This window comes from Physcomitrium patens, chromosome 3 (genome assembly GCF_059467195.1).
Source record: "Physcomitrium patens ecotype Gransden chromosome 3, ASM5946719v1, whole genome shotgun sequence".
NCBI lineage: Eukaryota > Viridiplantae > Streptophyta > Bryopsida > Funariales > Funariaceae > Physcomitrium > Physcomitrium patens.
This window is the reverse complement of record NC_143412.1, coordinates 1,463,606-1,484,098: the sequence shown is the minus strand read 5'-3', so window position 1 is coordinate 1,484,098 and position 20,493 is coordinate 1,463,606. Positions and strand designations below refer to the sequence as shown.

Here is a 20,493-nt window from a genome sequence, read left to right as displayed (position 1 = left end):
TTTAGTATTCAAATTAAAATTTTAGGACATCAATAGTTAAGTGAAGAAGTACAAATTTTGTATCTTGAGCTTTAAGACTAATATCAATGGGCAAAATAAATAGCAACAATAGTGGAAGATATAGAGATTGTAAAAATAATCAAGCAAAGGGCCTCTATTTTTGTCAATACCATGCCATTTGGATAATCAAAAATACTAGGTTAGATGATAATTTAGGAGAAAAAAAAAAAAAAAAAACTAAAGTAGTATAATTTGATTACTGAAAACTTATAAATAAAATCCTCTAAGCTTTGTGTACAAGTTCATCAGTGGTCAGTCATATTTTACAAAAAAATGGAAGATATATATTTGACTTATTTTGTAATCATTGGTGCAATGAAAAGAGATTGTCTATTTTATATAGAATCTATTGTTTTTTCAGCATATGACAAATTTCGGCTTCTATAGTAGAAAATTTATATTTGTTAAGGATTGATATCTTTGTTGTGAACAAAGATTTTTGTTTAGGATTGAATTCCTACTTATATTGTTTTGAGGGGAAAAAAATGATGAATTACACTTGCATCAGCTTATTCTACATACTTTCTTTAATACTATCAAGAATATTTTTAGGACCTCTATTTTATGTAGATGTTACGAAATGTTCTATATACCATGCTTGTGCCTATGCACCTCAAGTTAAAAGATCTTATTTATTTTCTTGATCTTTTTGTTTATTTATATTTAATAAAAACCATATTTACTTATAGAAGCTTTTCTATATAAGATGTTAAGTATGCTTGTCTCTTTAAGGATTATTTTAAAAACTCGTGGCATTTCTTTAATTCTGTATTATTTATTAGTATATTTTTTCAAAAAATAACTATGTAGATTTGATTTTTTTAAAATTTAAGAAGAAATTTTAAACTAAAATAATTTTTTTTCAAGTATGATTAATATGGTATTCGTCTTTAATATGCTTACGTATAAAAAAATTGTGACAAAAAAGAAAAATCATGTTATTTTATATCTTATTTTAAATAAAAAAATCCAATAAAAATTATTATATTATAAATTTTAATATATTTGTAAATTTTCCGTTAGATATATACACATCCATAAATATATACATGCATAAATATAAAAACTTAAATATCTACTATAAAGTTTAATATAAAAATATAAAAAAATAAAAAATTAAAAAATAGTTTATATAGTCAACTTGTCATTTGATTACATTATTTTAAGTTTTTTTTTACATCTAAAAAAATCATTAATAAACATGGCTACACATAATTTATTTTTTATTGTAATAAAAAAAAATACATGTTGATTGTTGTAAGTATAAAATTTAGTAGTAGTCATTTAAATATATATACTTGCTTGCAAATACTTATGACTTTTTGATTTATTGCTATAGACTTGTTGACAATGGTTGAATAATTGTATTAGCTAGGATATGTCATTCATTATACTATACCATGAGCTAACAACAAATTATTTTTAGCATAAGAATTAATAGCATCTTACATGCTTTCAAGCTCTAAGACTTAAGAGATTGTAATAGGAACCATATACAAGACAAGGATTCAAGACGAAGAAATAGAGTTAGCTCAATATTAGAATAATAACTAGATATAAGGCAAGAAGGTCCTGGCTAGACCACAAGAAGTGAGTTATCAAGATTGAGGATCCTCTCAGCCTCAATTCATATATATACTAGGTCCTAGGAAGCTTCTTGAGAAGTTTTTATGAGGCTTGGAAACAAAGCAAGCTTAAGATCCTTCTTTGGAAACTTCCTAAATCATCTAAAGCCTCATAGAACCTTCTAAGATCTCCTATGATTTTTTAGAGCTTTCTTAGAATCTATTAGAACCTTCTAAGATTTATAAGAATCTTCTAAAATCTCCTAAAACCTTCTCAAACCTTCTTTAGTTGTATGTTCGTGACATCATTTCTTCCTCTAGCTTTGAGGACTTTGAGAAGCAATGTTATTGTAAGCCAATATATGCGTAAGAAGTTGAAGATTTATTGCATGGTATCCAGTATATATTCCAATTATTTTTCATGAGGCAAATAGTTCATAGGCCCCTATAACCATCGATAGTGTCTCAAGCCTTCTACTTGTGACCAAACATGAACTTTGATATTTTTGTTATGAAATTATCTTACAAATAGTCTTTTTGGATGTCCTTCGTAGGCAGGTTCTACCTCAAACACAATTATCAACTACTTATTATTAGGTATCCTTCGACATCTTTGTGGTTCAAGTGGCTCTCTATCTCAAGATTATCTCCGCAAGCTACTTAGTTGAGATGATATGACTAGCAAGGTGTCTATTTCTTGACCATCCATATCACATAAAGTAGGCAAGACTAAAAGTATATAAACAAGCTATGGTCGTGAACTCAAATTATTGACTTATACTATTTTAAATATTTGAAAAAACTACCTCTTCAAAGCTGCCTCCTTCCCTTCTTTACGAGACTAAGAACTAAGAATCTTCATGGTGAAGCCATCTTACCAAGCCATTGTTTTTCATTTTGTCACTTTTAGTTTGGATGGATGTCGTTGATGGAATTTTTGAACCTTCATTTGTATATTTTCAAGATTTCCAGCTAGTTTCCATATGCAATCATTGATATCATATCCATGCCAATGGACTAGATATTCAAGCCTTTTATATCTTATCTTTGAATCTAATATGTCTTCTACTTCAAATTCAACATGATCATTGATTTCAACCATAAGAGGTGGTAGTTGTCTTCGACCAAGTATGTTCAATTCTTTATATCTTTTTAAAAGTGAAATATGAAAGATTGGATGAATCTTCATGGATGAAGGTAACTCCAAGTGATAAGTTATGTTATTGATTTGTTTTTGAATCACAAATGGTCTCAAGCTTTAATAGTCCAACTTATCACATGGCTTGTTGGTTTTTATATTGTACCAAAAAAGCCATATTTTATCATCAACTTGAAATGGAGGATATTCCTTCCTCAATTCATCCACCAATAGCTTATAATATTATTGAGTCCTTTCTAGATGAGACTTCATGGTTGCTTGAAGTTCGGCCATCTTCGTAGCAAACTCTTCTACTTCTAGATTTGCCAACTTTAAAGGCTCTAATATATCCAACTTTGGATGATGACTGTACTTTGAATAGAATGGTATTTGTTGCATAGATACATGGATTATATTATTATATGTAAACTCTGTCAATGACAAGTAGTAAGTCTAGTCATCTTGTTGATAGTTGATGATGCACCTCAAATATTGCTCAAAAATTTGGTTGATCTGTTCCATTTGACCATTGGTTTGAGGGTGAAAGGTTGAAAAAAAGGTTGATGTCAATCTTAAGAATCTTGAAGAGTGCCTTCCAAAACCTTGATACAAATTGTGATCCATGATCTGACACAATGTCGTCTGGTAATTCTTAGTAATGATAGACATTGCCAATAAAGAATTTTGTCATCTCTTTATTAGTAATTGACTTCTTGTAAAGTATAAAATGTGCCATCTTGATCAATCAATTAATACCTACAAAGATAATATCAAATGAGCTTGATGGTGAAAGATCTATAATGAAATCTATGGAGATAGATGACCATGGTTGTCTTGGAATAGAAAGAGGTTGAAGAAGTTCATATAGCCGATGTTGAGGGTTCTTTGACCTTGAACAAGTATCATATGATAGTATAAATTTCTTAATGTTCTTCTACATTTTAGGCCACCAAAAGTCTCTAGAAAGAAGTTCCAAGGTCTTGTTGAATCCAAAATGTCCGGTTGCAGGGAAGTCATGGCATGTTTGAAAAATGCATATGCAAGTTGGTCCTTTAAGAATGAACAAACATTCTTCAAAGAATAAGAAATTGTTTTCATATTTGAATTTAGAAGACTCTTCAAAAAAGTTGTTGGCAAGATGCTTGCTATTATGAACAAGAGAGTCTATATTTGAAGATTTACAAATCTGATCAAGAAATGATAAATCCACATGCATTGATATTTTGGTTGCTTGAAGATGAAATTACTCACGGTTTAATAAATTTGTCCTTTGTTGATCATATGTTACCTCACTTATTTTTGATTCAAAGTAGGAACATCTTGATAATGCATTTGATTACCTTTGTTGGCTCTCAGATCAATACATAATGTAGAAGTCAAATCGTGATAAAGCTATACTCCAACTCGCTTAGTGACGATTCAAGACTCGGACTAACATGAAATATTTAAGATTTTTATGATCTGTATATATAGTCACCTGATGAGAAGTGCCTTCAAGAAAGTGGAGCCATTCTTAGAAAGAATCCATGATAAAAAGTAGTTCTTTATCATGGATTTTGTAGTTGATTTTTGCTGATGAGAATTTTCTAGAATAGAATGCAATTGGGTGAAGTTTGTCATCTTCTCCATATTGCAATAAGACTACTTCCAATGTAAAGTCTAAGGCATTGGTCTCCATAAAATAGGGCTTGTTAAAATTTGAATGTATCAAAATTAGAGCTATTATAAAAGCATCTTTTAAGCTTTGAAAAGCTTTCTGTGCTTTAAGGCCTCAGTGCAACTTATTTTTGTATGTCAACCACATAAGTGGAGTAGTGATCTTGGAAAAATTCTTAACAAAAATCCTTTAGAAGTTTACAAATCGAAGAAAGCATTGGACATCACATATAGTTTTTAGCTTTGTTGAATGAATGATTGCTTGTAACTCCTTTGGATCCATAAAAAGACCTTTGTTGGAAATAATATATCCAACAAATTCAACTTAAGGAGCATAAAATACACATTTTTTTAATTTTACATATAGCCCAACACTTCGTAGCTTTTCCAACATAAGGCAGACATATTTTTCATGGTCTTCCAGATTCATGGAAAAGATTAGAATAACATTCAAATAGATCACAACAAAGTCGTTGACATACTCACAAAATATGTCATTCATTAAGTATTGGAATCTTTATATGTCTTTGGAATCATTGTTGTAATAACCACATGTTCCAATTGTTGATTTATGTAGATAGTAAACGTAGTGCCTTGTTTGGCCACCTTCACAAATGTTCTAGCTCCATTAAATAAATATTATTTAAATTTTGGCTTATTGGATATTAGAAGCTTTTTTTTATAGATCTGGAGGTTCTATAATCTATTAGAAGAAATTCTAACTTTTGAAATATCCAATCTATCCATGGATTATATTTTTCAAGCCATGAAAGTCCTAAAATGACTAAACTTGATGGTGATCTAATGACGTTGAATACTACTTGGCTGCTATGGTTGTCAAAGGTTATTTTTAATAGAATTATTTTATGAGTGACGTCTCCAGAGGATAAAGGTCGACCATCTATTACTTCTACATATACGACTTTGGATTTTTTGATTATATAGATTTTGTATAATCTAAAAAATTCTTCGTCAATAAAATATGCAAAGGCTTTCAAATCAAGTAATGTATGACACTGTAATTTTGTAACTCCTAATTGTATATGTATAGTAAAACAACAAGAAGGGTTGACAGAGAGTACATGAATTTTTTTGGTTTGTGATAGTAAAGAATTCAGCCGCATGGTCTCTATTGTGGTTGGAAGCCCTTGTTTTCTTGCAAAGCTTTTAATGATGTAGCTGCACTCTTCATTCAATATGTATGCTGATATTTCTCTGAATAATTATTAACCTTGTAGCCAACTTTTTCAAAATGTAAGTATAGGCTAAGTTCCCTTTGATGTTTTTTTTTTTGATAAAAAAGAGGGTTGAAACAAACTGCATTAATTTGTATATCTTTTGCTTTCAAATATTCATTAGAATTGGATAGTGAAGAAGTTGTAGAATAATCAATGTATACATGTGACGTAATTGAGGAATGTTTATCTTATTGTTGTTGAAATAAATAATTATTACATTTCACAACTTGATTAATGGCTTCATTGAGTGTTTGAGGATCTCGCATAGGCAATAATAAGTCCTTGACATCATCTCCTAATCTCCAATGAAATTGACTCATCAATACATCTTCTCTCCAATTTATATCATATGCTAATTATCAAAAATCTGAGGCATATATTGATACAAAACATGTTCTTTATCAAAGGCTTCAAATTTCAGTTGTTGAAGAATGAACCTTATCATGTTCACCAAATGCTTTTGTAAGTGTTGCCAAAAATGCTTCAAAATTGTGCAATATAGAAGAATTCTTTTCAAATAATGGAGTAAAATGAGATAGAGCTTGACTTGAAGGCAAGGTTCCAATCAAACCAACAAGAGATGCTTTAGTGGAATATCGTTGAGGTTGAGACAGAGTAATTAGTTGTACTTGGTTTTTGAGTGGATGCCATTGAAGTTTTTTGAAAGGTTGATCCTTGGTTCTTTTGTTGTTATTGTTGTTAATTCATTGCCTTGAGTGGATGCACTTCCTATAATTGTTGAAACAGATATAGTCATTTGAAAATTTAGAACTTCTATTGCGATTTGATGTAGTAGTTGAGGCACTCCATCTCCTTGACTATTATATATGGTCATATATAGTTCTTTATTCTACTTTGATAAGGTCTCTATCTTGATCCTCAATACTTCAAGAATATCAATAATAGAATCTAATTTGATCTTTTTAGAGTCTGTCATATTGACTTTTCTATCTTCTATCATAGGAAATCAAAGAAATACATGCATTCAAAGGAAAAAAAAACTTGATCTATAATGTAAAGAAAAAAACCAAAAGAATATTAAGAAAAGAAAAATATTAGTCTAGGAGAAGGTAATTTGCAACCTCTAGAATGCTATAGTACTTCCAAGAAGAGAAGTAATCTACTCTCTGTCAAGAATGACGAAGCTTCTAATATTGTCTTATGGTAGTCTCCACAAACTGTTAGGAACTATATACAAGACAAGGATTCAAGAGGAAGAAATGGAGTTAGTTCAACATGACAATATGACAGACTCTAAAAAGATCAAAAATTATATAAAATTATCAAAAATATTACATCAAAAATTAGAAATAAAAATAACAATTTTTTTTTAAAAAAAATGTATCACAAAACCTGCATTAGAAATAAAAATATGCACCGGGGGCTCCTACAAATTGAAGCACCAGGGTCCTCCTCATCATCTGTGCCTTGGTCCTTCTACATGCTTCGTCCTATATGCAGTGCTTCCTTCTTCGATAGCAGGTCTTCAAGGCGCGGCCTCCTTCGATTGTCAAGCCTCCTTCGATTGTCAAGCCTCCTCCTTTGTTGGATTGGTAATCCTCCTTCGATTGCCTCCTTCGATTGCAGGTCTTTGTGGCGCCTCGTCCTTCGATTGCCAAGCCTCCTCTTTCGATTTAAGTCATAAAGATCCAGAGCAGCAGCTTGTGGGACTTCACACAGTTTTGGGTCTTACGAACGTCTGTGTATTGGTGAGCACATGAGCATTAGCTCTGGAACGTTTCTTGGTTTTGCCCTCTCAATTCTGTCCGTGCGACGCAGTGCTCTTGCAATTGGTGCTTTGTTGCTCATTGAAATGTGATATGTTGCATCCTAGGTTTCACCTCATTGAATGACCTAGCAGTCCTACTTGCAACCCCATAGCTTCGTACAAACTCCGCAGGAGATCTGAAGTAGTGGTCTTGCCATATGTTCCTGTGATCCCTACCATAGATAGTGTCTTCGAAGGATGTCCGTCAATTGCACTTGAGTGGAACATGACACATCCAAAAGAGGAGGTTTAATACTGAAACACAAACCTTCGAGAAGCGTAACAAAGTCTGATAGGGATGAATACTAGGAGGAGATTTTTGTACCGGCGAGTGCAGAGTGTGACGCTTGTATCGTCGACAATCACAGCAGCCTTCAACCCTTTAGTTACTGACACTTCTATGAGGAAAATGATTGCCACGGCGCCTTTCACATTGAACTGTAATCACGCTGTATCGTAACAAACAATAGTGCATTCCCGGTCTCGTTGCCCTCGGTTCTGATGACCAACGTATTGTTGTCGAGATAACATAGTAGTCAATTTTTCACATGCTCTGTCTCTGTTTCGTGAACATCTGGTGCAATTCCAACCATCAGGTACGAGAAGAATTGATACAGGACCTACGTGTTCAATACTAAAACATTGCAGTGAAAAACATTTCTGATGGTTCTGTTATTTTTTATTTTTGATATCTGATACAGTTTTTCTAATACATTTTGATATACAGTATTTTTAATACATTTCTCATACATCAGTTCTGATAATTTTTGATATAGTATATTAGATATTTCTAATGCATTTTTGATGTATTTCAGATATATTTTTGATAATTCTCATATATGTTACAATATTTATGGCTTGTATTTTTGATAAAAAGTTTTTGGCATGTAATATTGCTACAATAATTTTGTTATGCTAACTCATCAAAAAGTATACTATTAATGCATTATTTTGTATTTGTCATAGATTTAGACTTTACCAAAAAAGTTATTTGTCTTTCCAAGATTTAAAAAATATTGATAGATGATATTTTTGAAGTAATCAATATTGAACAAATTTGTCTTTTGAAGAGCTTGGTGATCAAGAATCTTTCTTTAAAATGACAAGTGTTCTTATTGTAGATGATGTTTTTAATAGTATTAAGCAATTGAAAGAAGCTGTTTCTTGTGATGTGATTAGCAAGCATTACAAAGCATCTATTGTCAAATTTGACCTTATAAGATTCACTAGGAAAAGTTCTAATAACACTTGCAATTGGAGATTGCATGCATTACAATCTCAATTGATAGGCACAAGTGGATTTGTCATTTGAATATTTATTTTTAAATATATATATATATTGGTCATGACCCCTTGTACAATAAACCTGCTAATAGAGGTTGGGTAGCATACAACATGAAGAATAAATTGATAGATATATCACAATACATAGTTATAGATACTCGAAAGGATATTTGATGTAATAAAGGTATTATAGTATTATATTTCATGGCATGGCATGAAAGAGAAAAGGTACTTTTTGAGCTAATTGTCTCCTATAAAAGTAACTTCATCTATCTAAAAGCATATTATCATCAAAATATGATAATAAATCCTAAGAGTTATGCAAAATTAGAAGTCGATGAAAAAAGTTACTTTCTTCAATTGTTTGTTATCTATGATGGAAGTTTACAAGGCTTACAATATTATTGATTTGTCATTGGTATAGATGGCATCCATATGAAAAGAAAATACTATAAGATACTCCTTGCTATTATAATAAAGAATACAGAGGAATAACTATTTTTTATTACATTTAGCATTATAAATGTTGAAAATAATAACAATTGGCTATGGTTCTTGCAAAAATTAAAGGCAATAATTCTTGCATTGTATCCATTGAATAACAAACTTCTAAAGTTCAAATTTTTGTTTTATTGACAAAAAGGTCTCATTGATGCTGTCAACCTTACATTTCTGATATACAAACATGCATTTTATATGTACCATTTAGGTAAAAATTTTCAACTATAATTTAAGAATGTAATGCTTGTAGGATTTCTATGAATAATAACACGAGCACTAATTATTTTTTATTTTAATATTGAACTCACAATAATTTGAGCTGTATCAAAAGAAATTGTGGAATACTTGATAAGCACTTGACCACAATATTAGCTATAATTATAATTTAATAGAAATTTATTTGGCTACATAACTTTGAATATTGCAAAATCTCTTAATTTTTTTTATCTTGGAAGTGCATGAGATGTTCTTCATTCTAATGCTAAAAATAATTTTTTTATCAATTCATTGTATGGTACAATGAACAATATATCATAGCTAATACAATTATTGGACCATTGTCAATAAGTATGTAATAGTAGATTGAATGATCATAGATATTTGCACGCATTTACCACATCATTCTTTTCTCTAATTTTAACTTTGAATGCATGTTGAAACAATCTTCTAATCTTTTGGATTTACAAAATTACACATGTACTTGCAAATAGTGGCAACTATCTAAAATTCCATGTATGCATGCAAATAACACTTTGTTATTTATGCAACAATCTATTGTTGACTATACTATTTATTTTTATACTATTGAAGCTCAACAAGCAATATATACAATAGCCATCATTCTAATACTATCAATCAAATATTATATTTTTATATTAAACTATGAAGTAGATGTTTAAGTTTTTGTATTTATACATGCATACATGAATGGATGTATATATGTATAATGGAAAATAAAATTTCTTTATTAAAATTTATAGTATAATATTTTTTTATTTTTTTATTTTTTTATTTAAAATAAGATATAGAAAAATATTATTTATCTCTAATGGCACAAGTTTTCTTTATATAAGTATATTAAAGACATATGCCATGTTAAGCATACTTAGTTGTTAGATTCTCAAAATATCAATGTGATAGTTATCTAATTTGTATTGGAATAAAATAAAGGTGGCTAAATTATAGTTTTGCATGTATCAAGTATTTTTAATATTAGTATTAGATATCTTTTAATCCAAATATAGATTTTATTAGATATATAGAATAAAGTTCTTAAAAAAATGATCATTCATTTTTTTCCAATAAATAAATAAAAAGTCAAGAATAAGAATATAAAACTTTCTTTGTTGTAAGTTTAATAATGTTAATTGGTATTTTTATCTTAAGATATGTTATTTTAATATTTTCATAATTTAAATTTATTATATTCTTTATTTTTTAAAATTAATAATTAATCTATGGCATGGAAAGTCTTGGAAAGCAGTATCTTGGAAATAAAATTTTTTTTAGTTCAAAATTTCTTCTTAAATTTAAAAAGATTCAAATCTATATAGTTACTTCTGGAAAGAACATATCAATAAATAATATAGATTCAAAGAAATGCCATGGATTTTTTAAAGTAATCTTTAGAAGAACAAGCACACTTAATAACTCATATAGAAAAGTTTTTATGAGTATATATGGTTTTTATGAAATAAAAATAAATAAAAATATCAAGAAAAAAATAAGATCTTTATATCAAATTAATGTATTAATAGAAATATCTTTGGATACAAAGAAATATAATATCAAATAAAGATAGTAGTATACTTAAAGAATAATAAGAATCTTTCAAAAAACTTAATTATACATATATCAAATAAGTCAACGTGAGTAAAGACTATAAGATATTTTTTTGTTTACTTAGCATACTTCTTTGAACTACTTGGAACTTTTTGTTAACAATTTTACCAATTCTTTAGCCTTAAACTTAATTTCAGTTTTGATTCCTTTGATGTTTTTGTGGATAAACTAAATGACGAGTGTTCGGTCATTACTTTTTAAATGTTGATAAATATTTCCTTGTAAATCATGAACATTAAATATGATTTTATTAATTAAGAACACATTAATAAATAAAATTTAATTTAAGATGATTTGATTTTTACAATTTTGAAAAATACTTTAACAAACTACTATGCCATGTAATGTATGCCATATCATATGGGATCTAACAGTATGTAAGGCTCTCCAAATTGTTAGGCTTGCTCTCATGTTTGTTAACCCTTATTTTTCCTACTGTACAAATTGGAAAAGAAATAAAAAGTAAACAAATTTGTGCCTGAAATACAATATGCGATGATGTTGCTCAGGCAAATGTGCAGACATACTTGACACCAAAACCTGATTTTAAAGAATTTTCAAATTTTCAAAAATGAAAAGTTAAGGAGTTGAAATAGCAAAAACTGTGTGGCATGAGACTAAATTATGGGCAGAACAACCCTTCTTGCCCACAAGTTGATCCTAAGAGTTCATCCCTAGTTCACCAAGCCAGTTGTTCATCTTTGCTAAGATTTTCAAACAAAGAATTGAGTCCGTAGAAAAATCCTAAGATTCAATGACATAATTTTTTAGTATTATGTAAAACTTGTAAAGAATCTAACTGAGTGAATTTAGAAAATTTCTTGTTTTACTAAAACAGTAGTTAAATATTAATTGTATGGAAATAAATCCTTGGAAAGGAATTTAAGCACCAGAATTCAAACAGTAGAAGATAAAGAAAAAAAAGTAAAAAAAGAAAGTTGAATTAACTTGTACTAGAAGAATTTTTCACATTTTAGTTCTCTAAAACCGGTTCAAATAGATTAATAAGAAATTAAAAATAATACTATTCAATTGATATATATATATATATATATACATACATTTTTACAACAAAATATTTATAATGAAACTTGAATCTCAGTTAACTCTTGCGAAACCACTAATTCAAAGCCACTGATTTCATGGAGTACAATTTTCATGGATGCACAAGTCTGGATTCACAATTCTAATATCGACTACGATTTCTACTCAGACCAACAAGTTGGCAACAAACTCAGAAGGTGATCAATATCTCCCATGCATCGAGTTTTGAACTGTGCTAGAGGGTCAATTGTGTCGTTGTGTTGTAAAATCACTCTACTACGTGTATCGGTTCATGACATACAGCATCGCTCTCGCCATGACAAATTGAATCTTAGCTTAGTCACCATGGATATCAGATCGCAACAATCCAGGGCTTACTTCACGAACCTCTTTCCCCACCGTAAAACTCAGATGATCATCTAGTTTCAATTGCTGAACCTGCGAGACTCAAAGTATCAATTCCATTGCATGTAAGGCTTTATTTTTTCCGTGAAATCAGCTAGATCTTCATTGATTGAATCCGCTGCATTCACTTAGTTGTTAAAAGCATCAACTTAAGCGCACTCTCTCATAGAATTAGTTGCAGGACCCATGCGCACCGCTGAATGAAGCGAAGGGGTGGTAGAGGAAGAGTAAGCAGTTCCTATTGGGAGAATTATTTCGTATAATATATTGGTCTCCTCTATAGAATACTATCTACTAAGTCTTGACCTTACACCAAGAGTTGTGACTTTTGGTGTTACTCTTATATACACAATATATTGTGTAACATTATTCATATTAATACATAAAATGTTTCTAATATGGTATCAGAGCTATAGAAATATCTGATTCCTAAAAACTATAAGAGTAGTTGAATGTTTCAATTTAAAAAAGAATTGCTGAAATTACAAATAAGATTGTAATGATAACAATAAAATAATCTATTATAATAGGAAAGGTTGATGAAGAGCTTGAAGTTCTTCAAACCATGAAAAGTAATTCTAAACCTGAATAGCAACATATAAATAATAAATAAAAGTAAAATTGAATTGATTAAGAACAAATTAGTAAATAATTTTAATTTAATTTTAAATTAAAAATATTAAAGATGACACAAAAAGTAGACATCAATCATATTCTAAAATTTGATGGTTCATGTTTTAATATATAAAAATATAGATTAATATTAGTTTTTAAGGTTGAAAAGTTATGGTCCATAATAAATGGTAAAAAAATGCTTACTAATAGAACCAACAGTAGCTGAAATTGTTATTAGAATCCTAGCTTTACCTACTACAGGAGTAGGAAATATTAACACATGGACAGATAAGGATATCTTGTCTATAAGCATAATCAACAATTGCCTAAAAAAAAAAACATGGTTTCAAATATATAATCTTGAACATCAGCAAATTTAGCATAATAAAGAATTAGAAAAAATATTTTAATCACATGATACAGTAACTAAGATATATTTAAAAGATAAATTATACATCTTAAAAATGAGAGAAGGTGATAGTATTATTAAATAAATACATACCTTTAGAACATATTTGGAACAATTATTGGTAGCAAGATCAATAGTTCCAAATAATGAAGCAATTCTCACCTTAATGAAAAGTTTGCCTCCAAGTTATAGATTCTTCATTAACTCCTTAAGAAAGCAGCGTCGTATTACATTAGCATCTTTAACAATAAATTTGATTAAAAAAAATATTCATGAAAAAATATGAATTTAACATTTGATAATAATTTAGCCTTATATGTAGGCAAGAAATTTCAAAATAACAACAAGAAATATTATTTTAATAAGAATTTTAGAAAGAATTCACAAAAACAAAGTAGTACCTATAAACCACATAAAAAGAGCAATTTTGCTATTGAAAATAAGTACTTTTTATATAAGAAACTATATTACTTGATCAAAGATTGTAGAACAAGAATAGCAATTTAAAATTATAATAATAGAAAAAATATATATTATTATAAAATCAAATAAATTATATGTGATAGCACTTATAATTTTAAAAAAAACTCAAATCCGATGTTGTATGTGGACTTGGGAGTAATTCAACATATGTATCATGAATTAGAAAGATTTGTCAAATTCATCAAAAATGAAAACAAACAAGTTTTTTTACTTAAGAGACAATATTACATTATATATAATGAAAGGACATAATGATATAAATATCAAAATTACAAATGGAAATGAAAAAATCATACTTGATATATTACATATACCACGAATTGCAAAGAATTTTTTCTCTATCAAATAATTAGATAAGCTAAGAGGAGAAATTTACAAAAGAATTGGAGCAACTATAATTATAAAAAAATTTAGTTAAATCATCATAATATATAAATTAAATCCTAATTTATATGAATTGAGTGCAATAATCCTTTTAAAAAAGCTTTAAATTTCTATTTCAATAATAATAAAATTAAATTAAATTAATTTGTGGCACTTAAGAATAGGAAACATAAATCTACAAAGATTCAAATAAATACAAATAATGTCAAAGGGCATTGATCTCTTTAATGAAAAAAAATTACCTTATGCCAACCTTGCATAGAAGGTAAACAATATAAGGAGAAGTTTTCTATAAAATGTGTACAAAGACCTATCTAATTATTAGAACTTGTACATTCTCACATTTGTGGTCACATGTAAGAATTGAAATGGAGAATGTAAAGTATTTTTATCATAATTCAAATATAGGATGTAAGACCATAAATATCAAAATGTACAAGTTCTAATAATTGGATAGCTCTTTGTGCAAACATGAATATATTATAGCTTATACACGACAACAAAATTGTATTTTTGAAAGAAAAAATAGAATATTAATGGGAGTAGTTCTTATAGTGCTATTCTATTTAAACTTAATTTTTTTTGGAATGAAGCCTTCCAAATAGCCAATTATCTCTAAAATAGGAGCCCTAAAAAAATTTTACAAGGTACCAAAATATCTTTTGAATTATAATATAAAAGACAACCAAATTTATCCTATCTTAAAATATTTGATTGCAAAGCTCATGTTTTCATTTTAAAAAAAAACAAGAAAGAAGTTTGACTCTCATTTATAAGAGGCTATCTTTCTAGGCTATAGTGAAGAATCTAAAGCTTTTAGACTTATGAATATATAAAATTAGAAAATTTTTATTTCAAGATATGTTCTCTTCAATGAAAATCTATATAATAAAAAATAAATAACATACTTGTAAAAGGATAATGAAGAGCTCTTAATATACTTAGATTTATTTTAGCACCCTTCAACAACTATAAGATCCAATAACCAAAATATACCTCATGTTTAAAGAATATTTTCATATTAAATGGAATCACTACAAAAAATAAATGTATTTGATCAACAACAAATACATAGTATTTTTTAAAATATCGAAAAATAACCTTCTCATCACGTTGATTTCATTGAAGCCTTCTCTTAACTATTATTACCAAATGATCAAGAGATCTTACATCTTGAACATAATGAAGTCCATTCTATATTGCAAGACCCAAGTCTTCATTTTAATTCTTAACCAACAAGAATTATTAAACCAACCACAAGATTTTTAGAATCTATATAAAGAAGAAAAGAGTATAAATACCATTCTAATCAACTTCACAAAGCCCACCTTGTTTCTACCAATATAGAAGCTCCAAACTCTATTTAAGAAGCAATAGAGAGAATTGATACTTAAGAATGATAAAAAGAAATAAATGCTAAAATTACTTCCTTAAACAAAAAAAATACATAGAAAATGATAAATTTACATCTTAATAGAAAATCAATCAATTTAAAGTGGATTTTTAAAACAAAAACTAACATTGATGGAAGTATTGACAAATATAAAATAAGGCTAGTTGCAAGAGATTTCATATAAGTTCAAGATATTAATTATATGGAGACATACTTTCTTGTAATCAAACTTAATTCTATCAAAGTTTTTTTGCCTTAGCCACTCAACATAATTTGAAAATACATCAACTAGATGTTAAAATAGTATTTTTAAGTGGTTTTATAGAAGAAGATATCTATATGATTATTCCTAAAAGATTAGCTCCTACACATACTAATAGGATATGTAAGTTAAATAAATTCCTATATAATCTTAAACAATCATTTTATAAAATATGGCTTTAAAGATTAGATCAATACTTAATTCTTTAAAAATATCAATGTCTAAAATCAGATTCAAATATATACATCAAAAGAAAAAATAATAATAATTTTATCATAATTACAGTCTATATTGATGATTGTATCATTATCACCAACAAGATTCTTTTAATTCAATAAATAAAAGACATTCTAAACCAAGAATTTGATATGATAGATGAAGAAAAAATCCATTAGAATTTAGGTAATGTTATCTTAAGAAATAGAGAAGAAAGATGGATAAACTTCCATCAAGAAAATTATTTAACAAATAAACTTAATAAATTCAATATATATAATTTCAACCTATTAAATACTCTAATTCAAGTAAAATTTTATTTAAGTAATGAAGACCATATTACTTCATAAGATTATGCATATTCTCAAGTTATTAGCAGTTTAATGCTTACCATTATTAATTCCAAACCAAATTGTATTTATGCCATCAATAATTTAGTATAATATTTTTCTAAACTAAAATCTATAGATTCAAATTTTAAAAAGAATTCTGAGATATATAAAAGAAATATTAAATTTTAGAATAAAATATTAATACTTATTTTAAGATGATACTCTATATGGTTATTTTGATATTGATTGGGTAGGTGACAAGGATATCCATTGTTCCACTTCTAGATTTTATTTCTTACTGGTTAAAGGAATTATCTCTTGGAGCAACAAGAAATAACAATGTGTTGTTTTATCATCTATAGGATCATAATACATGGCTTTAACAAAAGCAATAGCTAAAGCAATATGGTTGATAAAGTTATTATATGAATTTGAATTTCTTCAACATGAACCAACCACCATATATTCAGATAGTCAAAGTGCCATTGCTGTTAGTGAAAATCCTAAGTATCACTCTAGAAGCAAACATGTCGATATACAATACCATTTCATTAAAGAGAAAATTCTTGCCAAAGAAATCAAATTGCAATATATACCAACTACACATATGACAGTAGATGTATTTATAAAATCTCTTCCCAAATAGAAATATTTTCAATACCTATTTCAATTAGGTATGTATCAATTCTTTCTAAATATAAAATAAATAAAATATTTTACAATTATTCAAGCCTTATTGGTCTATTCAAAACAACAAGACCTTACACAACATCCATATTTTGATACAACATGGAGTAAAAGACAATCTACTAAGATAACTTATTCCAAATCTATGAAATATCAAAATAATAAAAAAAAATATCTATCCAAATTTCTATGAGAAAAAAAAAGGAAGGCATGCCATGATGGCCACAACAACACATGTTGTGGAGTGTGCTGCTATACCTACTGCAAAGCTTGTTGTTGCTGCTTTAGTGAAGAGCTTGCTGTTGAGGTGATTGCATCTATGGCTGACACCACATAGATACCTACTCCAAAGCCTACTATTGCACTTGTATTTGTAATACTTCTTTTAAAAGTAGCAGCGCCTTCTTCAACAACAAAACAAAAAATATGCAAATAATAAATATGAAGCAACAAGTAAATACAAATTAACAAAAGAAATCACATGCCTTCTCAAAATTGAAGAAGTAATGGAAGAACTATAAGAGAGCTCTCCAATATTGCAATATCAAAAAATAAAATGAATCCCTATACTTTTCATATATATTTATTTTAAAATTAAATGAACTTTTACTACAGATAAAATTCAATTCAAGTATAAAGATTAATGTCATAGTAGAAGTATTGGAAGAATTATTCTATATAGTATACTAATCTCTTGTATAGAATACTTTCTATTAAGTATTAATTTTACACCAAGAATTGTGATTCTTGATGTGATTCTTATATACACAATATACTGTGTAACATTGATCATATATTGTATAACATATGATCAATATTTAATAAGACATAATGTGTGTAGAGTCTAATGTATTGGAAAGCTTAAGCTCCTAAGAACAGTGATGGATGGTTAGTGCTATGGTTGATGGATCCCTAGGAGATATCTAATAACATGGCACTAAGGTTGGCAAATGCAATTGACTTTAGGAACATAAAGACACTTCCCTACATGGATGGCTAGTGTTCCTTTTTCTTATTACATTGCTAGAAAATCTACAATGGCAACAAGAGAAGGAACATTTATTTGGTGTGGCACTTAGGCAATGTAAAAAAGTATTGTTCTAGGCCCCAATTCAAACTAAAAAAAATGGAATCAGATAGGTTATCAAGTTGAGGAGCATTTTTGCAATTATCACAAAAGGAAGGATAGATTTGCTATTATGAAGAATTGAGGGATATTATTGATATTTCAAAAGAATTCAAGGTCATGTGTGATGATTTTTCCTAAAATGTATTAGAAAAACTATATTAAAAATCAGAAATAAAAAATAACAAAAACAGTTGTATAAAAAATGTATAAGAAAAAGTGTATCAAAAATTAAAAATCAAAGAAATAACTATATGAAAAATGTATTAGAAAAACTGCATCAGAAAACAGAAATGAGAAATAACAAAAATAATTGCATAAAAAAGGTGTCACAAAACCTATGTCGGATAACAGAAATCAAAATTAACAAAAATAACTGCAAAAAACAAGACGTCTACAGGTGTCGTCGACAGTTACAATGTCGTCCAACTCTCACAAGCAAACGAGAACCAGAATAGTGGTCGTCCACTTTAGTCCTGAATTATATGTGTAATACTTGCTCCTTCGTAGTACCCCTTGCGCATACATGTGTAGCAAAAAATTCCTAAGTGTAAGACGTAGGGAGATTAGGGTAAGACTATCTACCCGAACTGTTTTAAGGAAAATGCGAGAAGCCCTAGCTGGTGAGCCGCATCTTGCCTTGTGAATGTAAAGAATGCCGGCAAAAGAAGCAATATGAAGGCGTAGCATATGATTGCGTCAGTGTGGAATGAACAAGACTCGGTTGTGTTCATTGGGAAGAAATCCATTAGACTACACCAAGAACTTGGGGGAAAAGCAAGTTCCTCACAGACACTCGGAGTTGAACTTCGAAGTGGCCTGCATACTCCTCAATCAAATCTCCAAATTCTTTGTTCTAATCTTAGGATAAGTCCATGGTGGAAACAAACATCAGCAAAACAAGAACAGCACGATCCATGCCCCCTGCATGTATTGCCGAGTCAATTCTACAAGCGAGACTTTCCAGTGGCCATTTTTGTGTGCTGAAATTTCACACCAAAGACAGATGACGCAGTGCGACACCGCCATGAATTGATAAGATCAACGAAAGCACCACAAGGAGCATTGCAGAGCCAGTCTGCCAATCAACGCAAAACAAATATAATCAAATATATACCAAGTATTTGATTATATACAAGTATATTTGATTATATACCAATCTTGTTACTTTAGACTAATTGTAGTAGAAAAAATGTGATTCATATTTTTTTTAAAGAATCAAAAAAAGAATATATCTTGTATCTAAAAATGTTAAACATCTATTTGTAGAAGCAAGGGCATTTATTCAAGCAACAAAAGAAATAAATATATTTTTCATTTATGTAGCACAAAATCTTCATTTAAATAAAGGTTGTAATAGAATTCTAGTTCAATGTAAAAAAATATCATGACATATATTTTTTTAAATTATTAATATATTTCCAAAACATTAATTGACCTTCAAGAAGAAGATTGATTACCTTTTAGACAAATTTACAATTTGTTACAACATACACTCACTACTTGAAAAGAATATTTTGGCATAAATCTTACTAAGAATTTTATCTTACATTTCAAACTTTGTGAAAGTAGACTAATTCTCTTTATACAAAAAAAAGATAGATTATTGTAGATCCCATAAATTAAACATCAAAAATTATTATTCTTTACATGTAATACGTAGAATTTTTGAAAATTTAGAAAAAATGAGATCTATAAAAAAATGGATCTAAAATCTATAATTTAGCTTATAATCTAAAATAAAATTTTAAAAATAATAACCAAAATATTATATTTCAAATGAAGTATTTTAAGATTTCAATATTTAGGATTAAATATAAAATCTATAAAAAAGTTTTTTTTATTATTAGTATATTTAAAAATAGAAATATCATTAAAAAATCTCTTCTAATTATAGTTTATATTGATTATAAGAACCTTAAGTATTTTATGTCAATACATGTATTAAAAACTTTGCCAAACCTTTGTCATATAATTTATATTTAATATTATATAATAAATTCAAAATAATAAGACTTATTAATTATCTTGTCTATTTTTTTTTAATCTTGCATCAAAAGAAAAAAATACTACATATAATCAATA

General features: G+C 28.3%; 2 long non-coding RNA genes across 2 annotated transcripts; one reads left to right on the top strand and one right to left on the bottom strand.

Annotated features, from left to right (window-relative positions):
• Positions 1 to 12,801: 12,801 nt before the first annotated feature.
• Positions 12,802 to 13,828, bottom strand: LOC141045155 (uncharacterized). Its single transcript, XR_012217118.2, has 3 exons — positions 13,688 to 13,828; positions 13,321 to 13,371; positions 12,802 to 13,085 (listed from the first exon to the last, which is right to left on the bottom strand). It is a non-coding gene; the product is annotated as an uncharacterized LOC141045155 (long non-coding RNA).
• Positions 13,829 to 14,114: 286 nt separating this feature from the next.
• LOC141045156 (uncharacterized) lies at positions 14,115 to 19,818 on the top strand. The gene is made up of 2 exons (XR_012217119.2): positions 14,115 to 14,657; positions 14,879 to 19,818. It is a non-coding gene; the product is annotated as an uncharacterized LOC141045156 (long non-coding RNA).
• The last annotated feature ends 675 nt before the right edge of the window (positions 19,819 to 20,493 follow it).